Raw genomic sequence first — 12,117 nt, 5'->3', positions numbered from 1 at the left:
GAGTAATAGTAATAGTTTGAATTGAACTTTGAAGAGGTTGTTTCACGAATCCTTTGGAAGAAACCAAACAATATATGTAAATGTAATCAGTTTCAATGACGATGCTTTATGAGAAAGAAACTTCAAATCTTAGCTAGAGATATAAACACTCGCAACTTTGAATCTAAAAAACATACATGTGGATCAAACAAATATACATAACTTATTTATAATTCTCCAAGCTCTAAAAAGCACTCAAATCTCTAAGAGTTGTCCCAGTTTAAAATGCGATAAAATATTGGTAAGAATTGCCTTGCGAGTATTCACGTGGGCTACAGTACACTAATCACGATGGAATTCATCCAAGCCTTTCACGAATACCAGTCATACAATGTATAAGTTTCGGATTTTGGATGGTGAGAGAGAGAAACTGTTTTGAAAAAAGACCAGCAGTTGGAGATGAGAGAGTTTCTGATTTATGCTCATAAATAGGAAGATTTCAAACTATATAATGAATAAATGTATTTTCATATAATGCGAACAAGTATAAGTGTGTCAAAAAAAGTATAAGTGTGTTAACAATTGTATAATAATGTGAACAAGTATAACTATATAACAATTTCCATGCTTGTCAGGATACACTTTCTTAAACCAATTTAGCAATGGATTATTGTGTTGGTGTAGTGGTGGAGGGATTTAACGTTGGAAATGTTGGATTGGGAGATGAGGGGTGTGGTTGTTGTATCGAAAGAATGTTGAGTAGTATTGGTTTTTCCAATCTAGCTTATGGGATAGTTACAGCAAAGCAAGACGGTCAAAGTTCACACGTTTTAGGTTTTTTCTTCAGGCAATAGTTATCGATGCTGAGTGATAGCCATTGGAGATTTTAGAATCTGGAAATTTTAAAATTCCTCCATTGAGTCTCCATTGGAGGTCAAGATAGAGATAGGCCATAGGCACAAAGCTTGCATGAACTAGGCAAATTTGTGGGAATGCATGCAATTTCTTATGTCACTTCTCATATTTGTTATAGCACACTAGCTTCAATACTCAAGATAGTTCTCTAGCAAATTTCATTTTCAATATTATTGCCTCAAGTCAAGGATAAAGAATTTAAGAATTCTGACATAATCATATTTTGATAATATTAGATTCGTTTGGCCCATCTTTTTTTAAAAATAGAATCTACTTACTTAAAGTTAAAAATAACAATAAAGTTAGAAGTTGGTAAATTAATTTTGTTGTTGCTAGCAGCTAACTTGAAAAGTAAAAAATATCTCGTAAATTAATGTTTTAAGAATTTGGTCTTACAAAACATAATTTTTGACAGGAGATCTCAAATTCCGAAGGTCTAAAGGATCGACAGACCACACTTTTACAGTTCATATTCGTAATAGAAATAAAAATTAAACGAACTTTTACCCTTTTGTTTCACATGAGAATTGTGTTCTCTGTTTTTTTTTTATAAGAGATTTATGTTCTTGTTGAGCTCATCTAAAGACACTTACGTTATCCTTTAACAAATGTGTCGTCCCAACTAAACTCTCCACTTTTTTTTTTGAGTGAAACAATGTTTTTTATAGACATATCAATAATTGATTTATTGTGTTTTGTCAAAAAAATTGATTTATTATATGACAGACTTTTTTTAGGTAAGTTCACAACATAAACATTCATCAAAATGTTTGATAGACTCATCCAAACTAGATTGATATTTCTATAAAAGAAGAATAGGTGACATGCACATTAAAATATAAGTTTAAATATGTCATCAGTCTCTACTTGCAACACTTTTTGGTATTGACCCTTCAATTTTTTGCTTTTGACGTTCAAGTTGATTAAAGGTTGAGAAAAGAGTGCCATGTGCTCAAATCAATTCACGCCACATGGCATAGTAAAAGGCGAAGTTGACATTTTTTTTCTTGGACACTGAGTTGACATATTTTTATGAGCAAATAGTCACTTTGGTCCCTGACTCTGCACCTCGCTGTTACATAGGTCCTTGACTCAGGATTAAATACAAATAAGTCTCTGACTCTGTACTTCCGTTATCACTTTAGTCCCTGACGTTAAAAAAGTCTGTTAAGTGATGATGTGGCGCATATGAGGTGTCACAGGGACCAAAGTGAAAGTAGAAAATGGTCATTTTGGTCCCTGAACCAAAAATCAATATCCCCAAATTGAATATCAAATCCTTAAATCCCTAAATTTTAAATCCTTAAATGTCATCTAATTATCCTTTTTGTTCAAAATCAATCTTCCATTAAACACCAACCTATTGTTAGGTCCCTGACTGTGCATATTTACTATCAGTTAGGTCCCTGACAATGAATTAGCAAATTCATTAGCATCTATTACTCTTGATTATCGTTATATTCACATGATAATTCATATCTCTACCCCGTAGGTCTGAGTATACAATAATCAAGAGCTCAAGATATATTTAAATGATAATTCATTTCTGTTAATTCAAGAGCTCAAAATTTGTTCTACTTAGTAGGTACTAGTGCTACATCTAACATAAGTTGTTTATGTTTCCAAGTATATTATCAAATTTCTCACTTTAATTTTTTCTTTCATGAGAAGCTAAAGCAACTAAAGCATAAGTTCTTTCATGTAACTTAATAGCATGAATATGATATTTTATACTATTGAGTTAGGTAATGTTGAGTCATTTCTTTACATATTTATTTAATAAATAAAAATAAAATCAATAAAGGAGGAACCAAATTAAAAACCTGTATTTTCCAATCTTTCCTCGTGATATTACTGCCGCTGCATCTTCTTATTTTTCTTAAACTCTTTCATCTTCCTGGTGGACTGTATTTTCCTTTTAAAAAGTTCATTTGATTTCAAATTTTATTTGTGTTAAGAAAAGTCACATGGTTCGCAATTCGCTTTCATAGGTGGTACGAATTCGAGTACGTGGACATATACAGAGTCGGTATGCTGTTTGGGTTCGTGTTTCTACTTTTTCTTTTTGATTCGTTGAGATATTTGTTTTACGTTTTTGAATCGGTAATTTTTATATGTTATGATGATATTTCCATTTTTCAGCATCGTTTATGTTTATAGTGTGATGATGATAAAGAAGTATTTTGTATTCTGCACCTGTATTTGTTTTTGGACTGTGGTAACACTCAATTTTTTTGTATTGATGCTATATAGTATTTTATTTTATTGTTGAATGGATACTGAGATTTATTTTACTTATAATGTCTTGATATTTTCTTGTGTTGAATTGGCAGATCATTTTGTGATTTCAAGTTTAATTAAGGACATAATGGGTACGAAAAAGGTTCATATTAACATTGTGTTTGTTGGTCATGCCGACTCTGGCAAGTCAACCACTGCTGGTCATTTGATCTACAAGCTTGGAGGTATAGACCAGAGTGTCATTGAGAAATTTGAGACTGAAGCTGCTGAGATAAACAAGCCTTCGTTCAAGTATGCTTGGGTGTTTGACAAGCTCAAGGCCGAGCGTGAAAGAGGTATCACAATTGACATTTCTCTCTCCAAGTTTGAGACAACCAAGTACTACTGCACTCTCATTGATGCCCCTGGACACAGGGATTTCATCAAGAACATGATAACCGGGACGTCCCATGCTGACTGTGCCGTTCTCATCATTGATTCCACACATGGTAGTTTTGAAGCTGGTTATTCTGGACAGACCGGTGAACACATTCTTCTTGCCTACATTCTTGGTGTGAAGCAAATGATCTGCTGCTGCAACAAGGTATCTATATTTCTAGCCCCTTCAAAGTTGTATTTGATTATGAGAAATGTTAGGGTTACATCACTAACACACTCAATTAGCCATGTCATCCACTTCTTTAGTTTAATTTACCTAGTAACCAATTTCATCTTTTGCATTCACCCGATTGAAAGCACAAAATTGTCTATTAATCATCCTCCTAAATTTAGCTCAAACACTCTGATAATCAAATACAACAACATAAAGTCACTCAATTGAATTTGCTTTTGCAATATTGAATGGCAACTTGTCACTTAATTGAACCAAGTGAAAAATAAAGTCAATTTTTGTACAATAACTAAAATCAAAGAATTATACCAACAAGAGGACTACAAAATTCTGCACAAAAAAAAAAAAAAAAACAACAACATAACTGCAGAGGAATGTTTATATAGATTTTCAATTACAACACTCCAAAACAAAACCCAATGGAAACATGTTTTTGGACCTTATTTTTTCCCCTTTGTATACAAACATATAGAGAACAAAAAAAAAAATGGAATGAGAGCATTATAGAAGAGGCACCCAACTAATATTCTGCAACAAAAAACAGAACCCAGCCAGAAAGACGAGATGGGTCAGTTCGACGAAAAAGACGATGAAGATTTTTCAATACAAATTGGAAGAAGCCATGAATTGATTAGAAGAAAACAAATATGAGATGGCTAACAAAAGTGAACAGAGACGAGGTCGGAAGGAAACAGCAGAGCATGATGGATAAAGAAAACATATATCCATGGACAAAGTTATTTACTCAAAGCCAGCATTGGACAACTGGACAACGACAAGTTGCAGTCAAATTATTAAAAAAAAAATGTTAAATAAATTGTTTTGCAAATTTTACTTCTGGTTACCAATAAATAGTGAGTTAAAATAAGTGGATGACTGACTAATTATGATTGGGGTGTGTTAAAAGAGTGTGATGAGATGGCATGGCTAGCATTTCTCATTTAATTATTTTTATAATTCGTATGATATTTCTTGACAGATGGATGCTACTACTCCCAAATACTCCAAGGGTAGGTATGATGAAATAGTTAAGATACTTTCACCCTATTTAAAGAGGGTTGGCTATGATAATCTAGATGAAATTCCGTTTATTCCCATCTCTGGTTTTGAGGGAGATAACATCAATGAGCACTCTACTAACCTTGATTGGTACAAAGGTCCCACCCTTATTGAAGCTCTTGATCAAATCAAGGAACCTAATAGGCCATCACACATGCCTCTCCGATTACCACTTCAGGCTGTCTACAAGATTGGAGAAATTGGAATTGTACCTGTGGGACGTATTGAGACCGGTGTCTTGAAACGTGGAATGGTGGTGACTTTTGCCCCAACCGGGCTGCAAACTGAAGTAAAGTCTATGGAGATGCACCATGAAGCTCTCATTGAGGCCATTCCTGGTGACATTGTGGGATTTAATGTTAAGAATGTGTCTGCTAAGGATCTCAGGCAAGGCTATGTTGCCTCAAACTCCAACGATGACCCAGCCACAGAGGCCGTTAAATTTACGGCTCATGTTATCATCACGAACCACCCTGGCCAAATTAGAAACGGCTATACACCTGTTCTTCATTGCCACACGTCCCACATTGCTGTCAAGTTTGCTAAGCTTGTTACCAAGAATGTCAGGTATTATTTTGTGGAAATTGAGAAGGAGCCCAAATTCTTGAAGAATGGTGATGCTGGTGTTATTGAGATGATTCCCACCAAGCCCATGGTGGTAGAGGCTTTTTTCCAAATATCCTTCACTCAGCCGTTTTGCTGTCAGAGACATGCGTCAAACTGTGGTTGTTGGAGTCATCATGGATGTAACGAAGAAGGAGAAGGAGGGTCCTAATGTAGGAGGTAAGATCTCTAAGAAGGCATTGAAGAAGGATCTTGATATTGGAGGTAAGATCCCTAATTTGGTGTTGAAGAAGGAAGGCATTGAAGAAGTGAATTTTGTTGGATTATCTATCTAGGGAAGTCTATTGTCGTTATTACATGAATCATAAAAAGGAAGGCAATGAACCTGTGTACACGATTGACCCGTTTTGAATCGCCACAATCAAATAAAAGCATTCGGTTTGACTAGTTTAGGGTGTGCCCAATTTTTTTGTCCACCCCTAGCTGAACGAGTTTTGCTTCTCCTTGGTCTTGATTTCCCGCTCCATTGTGGATGTTTGTTCGAATCCCATCTTGGACAATTGTAGTATGGTTATTAGTGCAATTTTTATTAATAAAAATTTACCATTCTCCATTTATTTTTTAAAGAAAAACGATTTTGAATGAATTTATTTTTACTTTAAAGGAAGTTCAATGTAAAACTGGGATGAGAAATCAATTTGAGGCAAAAAAAAATATATAGATGGAAAAACATCAAATTCCCGTTTCAAGTAAGAATGAATTTGAGAAGAGAAATCAACTTTATCGTAACACATCAGAACATGCTAAAACTGGGATCAATGTATGTGTAGGTAATTGGTGGCGTTGCCCCCACTTTCATTTTTTTTTTCCTTAAAGGTTGTAGAATATTTTATTTTTGCCAATTAAAAAATACATGTTTGACATCTTGTTCGCCGAGCTCACTGCAATCCACCGTGGTCTGCTCCTGGCTGTAGAATCAGGCATTGAGGTTTTAGTCTGTTACTCTGATTCGCTGCTATCTACAAAGCTTATCATGGATCATGTTTCCAATTATCATGCCTATGTTGTTCTAATCCAAGACATTAAAGATATTCTCTCCTCAAGAAACTTCTCCATTCATCATTGTCTCAGAGAAGGGAATCAATGTGCTGACTTCTTAGCTAAGCTCAGAACCACCTCGAAGCGACCTTCTCCCTTTGATCAGGAACGACGCCATGAGAATTTTCTTCCCTAGAGCTTAGGCTTTCTTTTTTCTCTTTTTGTCGCTTTTTTTTTCTTTTTTCTTAGCCTTGTAACCAAAAAAAAAAACATTTCATAATAATTTTATTTGTGAAAAATTATTGTCAGTATTGAGGGACTATTTGACTAACGGAGTGCATAATAGATGACTATTTTGGAACTTCAATACATTGAAGGACTATTGTGTGTTGGTAAAAATGGGTGGGATACATTAAATGCAAGGGTGAATTTTTCTTTGGAATAGTAAAGCTAATGTGTTGCTTGAGGTGCAAAGGCATAGCTTGCTGTGCTGATTTTGAAGAAAAGAAATGTGATACATGCAGGTTTCACATTCAACTTGCAGCAACAATTGAATATGGATCATGAAGTTCACATTGTCTTATTTGTCCTATAAATAGATGTCATGCATATGGAAGAAAGCATCAGAAACAAAAACACAACAACACAAAGCTTAGTGAGTTACATCAATAGAGAGTTAGAGAAAACCAAAAAAAATAAAGATTATTAACTCGTCAAAATTGGATGATTTGAAGAAATCAGACATGTTTCTTAGCAAATCAAATTGAAGATTATCTATTGGAAAACAAAAACTGAATAGTTCATTATTTATGAGCAAATCAATGTTACTTACATGGAATGCTCGATTGCCTCATAGGCAAATTGAAGATTATCTATTGGAAAACAAAAACTGAATAGTTCATTATTTATGAGCAAATCAATGTTACTTACATGGAATGCTCGATTGCCTCATAGGCAGATGAGGAAGGAAGAAAGTCGTCTACTGCAACTTCCTTGTTCTCATTCTTCTTGTCTAGTTTCTTTTATTAAGGAAAAAAAAAAGGTATCGTATATAAACTTGTTGGTGTTTATACGTAACTCATAAAATAGGAAGGGAAAAACTAGAGCTTTATTGAATTGAAAAACTACAGTCAAAATACAAAGCTGTAACTTAAATAAAAACAAATACTGAGTAACTAACTCCTAATCTTTAGCCACTACTTTATTAGCTAATTAAAAACTGAAATATTGAAACAAATTCTCCTAAAGACTTGGTCAATCAGTGCAGCTGGCAGTACAACTGCTGATACACACGTTCAACACTCCTCCTTGTATCAGTAGTTGGATATTCCAAGTTTCTCCCTTAGTAACTCAAACCTGCCTGTTGGAAGAGCTTTTGTAAAGATATCTGACAGCTGGTCTTCAGTCTTGCAGTACTTCAAACACACATCTCCATTCTTTTGGACATCTCGGAGGAAAAATAATTTGATGCTAAAATGCTTTGTTTTACCATGAAAGACGGGACTTTTGGAGATGGCAATGGCTGCCTGGTTGTCCACCATTACCTCAGTAGTTTCCCTTTGCTCTAAGTGCAAATCAGCTAGTACTTTTCTTAGCCACAAGGCCTGATTAACAGCTGCTGTGGCTGCAATAAATTCTGCTTCAGCTGTTGATTGTGCAACAATATCTTGTTTTTTTGAACTCCAAGAGAATATCCCTGTTCCATAACTAAAACAGTAGCCTGAAGTGCTTTTCATGTCATCTAAAGATCCTGCCCAATCACTATCTGAGTAACCTTGTAACTTGAAATTTTCTGATCGACAGAACTTAATGCCAAAATTTATGGTTCCCTTAACATACCTCAACACTCTTTTTGCTCCTTTGAAATGAGATTCTTTAGCACAATTCATGAATCTTGAAAGAACATTTACAGCATACAAAATATCTGGTCTTGTAGTTGTAAGATACATTAAGCAGCCAATTAAACTTCGGTAGAGTGTTTCATCCACTTGTTCTCCTTCAACATCCTTGCATAGCTTCTCCTTTGGACACATAGGTGTGCTCATGCTTTTACAGTTCTCCATATTGAATTTCTTTAACATCTCCTTTGCATACTTCCTTTGACAGATGAATATATCTCCACTTTTCTGCTCAACTTCCATGCCAAGGAAATAAGACATTTCTCCCAAGTCTGACATCTCAAACACTTGCATCATATCATCCTTGAACTGCTGAATCAGTTCAACACTGCTGCCAGTAACTAGGAGATTATCAACATATAAAGAGATCACCAAAAAATTAGCTTGATCACCTTTGACATATAAAGTGGATTCACTTAGACTTTTAACAAAGCCTAACTGCACTAAGTACTCATCAATCTTGCTGTACCAAGCTCTTGGAGCTTGTTTCAAACCATACAAGGCCTTCTTTAATAGATAGACCTTATCTTCATGCCCTTTCACAACAAAACCTTCAGGTTGCTCAACATATATTTCTTCCTCTAGAAATCCATTTAAAAATGCTGACTTGACATCAAGATGACATATTTTCCATCCCTTTTGTGTTGCAATAGCTAACAACATTCTAATAGTATCTTGCCTTGCAACTGGAGCAAATGTATCAAAGAAATCTACTCCAAAAATTTGAGCATACCCTTTAACCACTAACCTGGCTTTATGCTTGTTGATTGATCCATCTGCGTTTAGCTTTGTTCTAAACACCCACTTCACCCCTATGACTCTTTTATGCTCAGGCCTTTTAATAAGTTTCCAAGTCTGGTTTTTATCAATCATGGTAAGCTCCTCCTGCATTGCAGCCCTCCATTTGGGATCTTCTTTTGCATCCCAATATCCTGCAGGTTCAAGGACTGCAACATTGCATCTTTCATAAACATCAGAAAGCAATCTAGTACCTCTTACAAGAGGATCATCAACTAACTCATCTTGATTTTGAAAAGGATCAACTATTGACTTATTTTCTGTATCATTTCAGTTCCACTGCTCATTCTCCATGAACTGCACATCCCAAGCTTCAAAAGGAGTCTTCCCGTCTACTGCTTTGGTGGGAAGTCTATTAAGTAAAAATACAGCTGTATTTGCAGCCTCTGCCCAATATTCTTTAGGCAAACCTTTCTCATGAAGCATGCATCTGACCATTTCCATTATTGTCCTGTTCTTCCTTTCGCTCACTCCATTTTGTTGAGGGGTGTAAGGGGCTGTAAGTTGATGCTCAATGTCTGCCTCCTCACAGAACATAGTAAATTGTGTTGAAGTGTACTCAGTGCCATTGTCAGACCTCAAAACTTGAATCACACAACCACTTTGCTTTTCAATCCAATTCTTAAATCTCCAAAATACCCCTGCAACCTCTGACTTGGACTTGAGAAAATAAATCCAGCACATTCTGGTGTAATCATCTATAAAGACAATGTAGTATTTGCTCTCATTAAGCGAAGCTGTTCTTTGCGGTCCAGCCAGATCTGTGTGAATCAGTTGCAGCTTCTCTGTTGCTCTCCAGGTTGCTTGCTTGAACGGTAATCTTACTTGCTTACCATACTGACATGCCTTGCAGCTTGGTAATTCAGCATCTAAGTGAGGCAAGCCTTGAGCCAGATCCTTTCTTTGCAAATTCAATACTGCTGCATGATGAAAATGGCCTAATCTTTTGTGCCATATCTCAGTACTATTAATAGTAGCTGGATAAGCTATCTTCTCCTCCTTCATTGGATCAAATGAAAAACTTTTGCTTCTCATTTTAATGCTGAAAATTACCTTATCATCGGCATCTTTGATCAAACATTGCTTATTTTCAAAGATGACTTTAAATCCTTTATCAAGTAATTGACCCACAGTCAGCAAGTTTTGATCAATCTCAGGTACATATAAAACATCAGAAATTAGCTTTGTACCTGTGCAACTTTCAATGGCCACAGTTCCTTTTCCTTCGACAGCGATCAGTTTACCATTACCGATTCTAACTTTTGATATCTGTGATCTGTCCAGCTCTCTGAATATTTCTTTATCACGGGTCATGTGATGGGTACAACCACTATCCACTAGCCAACATTCACTTGAGCTACTGGTTGTAAAACATGTAGCTACAAACAACCGCTCTTCCTCTTCCTCTTCTTCCTCTTGTTGATCTTCAGCTTGAGCCTCATTACTTTGTTGAAAATTGCTTCTGCAAATTCTCTCATGATGCCCAAGTTTGTTGCACTTGTCACACTTCACATCATGTCTTCTCCAACATTTGAAAGGAGGATGACCGAATTTTCCACAATGCTTGCAAGGAGGAAATTCTCTATTTTTTTCTTCATTTTTGTAGTTGGTGCTTCCAACTGCCTCTTGTTTGTTGAAACTCTTCTTATACTTATTTCCCATGCTCTTTTCTCCTTTGTTGATTTTTAATTTAGCTTGTAATGCTCCTTCCACTGAACCTTCAGACCTTATTATTCTTCTTTGTTCTTGGGCCTGCATAGCATTTACAAGCTCCGCCACGGTAAGCTTTGACATGTACTTGGTATTTTCCAAGGAAGTGATAGTTGCTTCAAATCTTTCAGGGACAGTCACGAGTATTTTCTGAACTATTCTTGAATCAGACAATTCAGAACCAAGCAATCTAACTTTGTTAGCAATGCTAATAAGTTTATTTGCATAGTCTTTAATTGTTTCAGACTCCTTCATCTTTTGCATCTCAAATTCTCGAATCAAATTAAGCGCTTGCATTCCCCTAATTCGTTCATCTCCTTCATATTCAGTTTTGAGGAAATTCCATATTTCATATGTTGATTTGATGGTCATAATTCTGGTGAAGATTTCTTCTGAGACAGCAGCAAACAAAGTAGCTCTTGCTTTTGACTTTCTTGTTTTCCTTTCCTTGTGATTTTTTATCTGAGCCATTGTTGGATTGTCTGACAAAGGAAGAACTTCGTAGTCCTCCTCAACAGCTTCCCAAAGGTCATTTGCCTCTAAATACACCTCCATTCTTGCTGCCCATATATGATAGTTTTCACCATCAAACACAGGTAATGGTAGGGCTTTGTAGGATGTTTCAGAATCCATCTGTTCGATGAATTGAAAGATAGTGTTTAAGCTTTTATGGTGGGTTTCACTCACTTCACTCACAAGTCCCTCTAAGAAGAAGGCTCTAGATACCAATTTGTTGGTGTTTATACGTAACTCATAAAATAGGAAGGGAAAAACTAGAGCTTTATTGAATTGAAAAACTACAGTCAAAATACAAAGCTGTAACTTAAATAAAAACAAATACTGAGTAACTAACTCCTAATCTTTAGCCACTACTTTATTAGCTAATTAAAAACTGAAATATTAAAACAAATTCTCCTAAAGACTTGGTCAATCAGTGCAGCTGGCAGTACAACTGCTGATACACACGTTCAACAAAACTACACTAAAAGAAAAATCCATGTATTTCAGTGTAGTTAGTAGTGATACGGAAAAACAAAAGTATCCACCAAACAATAGCATTTTGAAATTTTCAGAAGGATGCAATCTTAAAAAAACGACGGATTTCAACTAAACAAAGTGGAAGGAGCTCCTTGATATCATTGTAATGCCTATACTCGGGATCATCAGCACAGACAGCGAATATCTTGTCATCTTTCTTGCCCTGAATTTCAAAAGATAAAGGAACCTGGAAGAACTGGCTCCTGTTCCAGCAACAATTAAGAATTAGCCATCCCAAAGCAGTAAAGACACGTCTATAATAGATTA

At 35.6% G+C, this 12,117-nt stretch overlaps 1 pseudogene across 1 annotated transcript; it reads left to right on the top strand.

Moving 5' to 3' along the window:
• Window positions 1-3,251: 3,251 nt before the first annotated feature.
• Window positions 3,252-5,839, top strand: LOC146959176 (elongation factor 1-alpha-like; annotated as a pseudogene). Its single transcript, XR_015024831.1, has 2 exons — window positions 3,252-3,718; window positions 4,725-5,839. The product of XR_015024831.1 is annotated as an elongation factor 1-alpha-like (transcript).
• Window positions 5,840-12,117: the final 6,278 nt, after the last annotated feature.

Source organism: Medicago sativa, chromosome 1, assembly GCF_051527215.1.
Source record: "Medicago sativa cultivar Bolivia chromosome 1, Bolivia_mono, whole genome shotgun sequence".
Lineage (NCBI taxonomy): Eukaryota > Viridiplantae > Streptophyta > Magnoliopsida > Fabales > Fabaceae > Medicago > Medicago sativa.
This window is presented reverse-complemented; position numbering and strand designations above follow the sequence as displayed.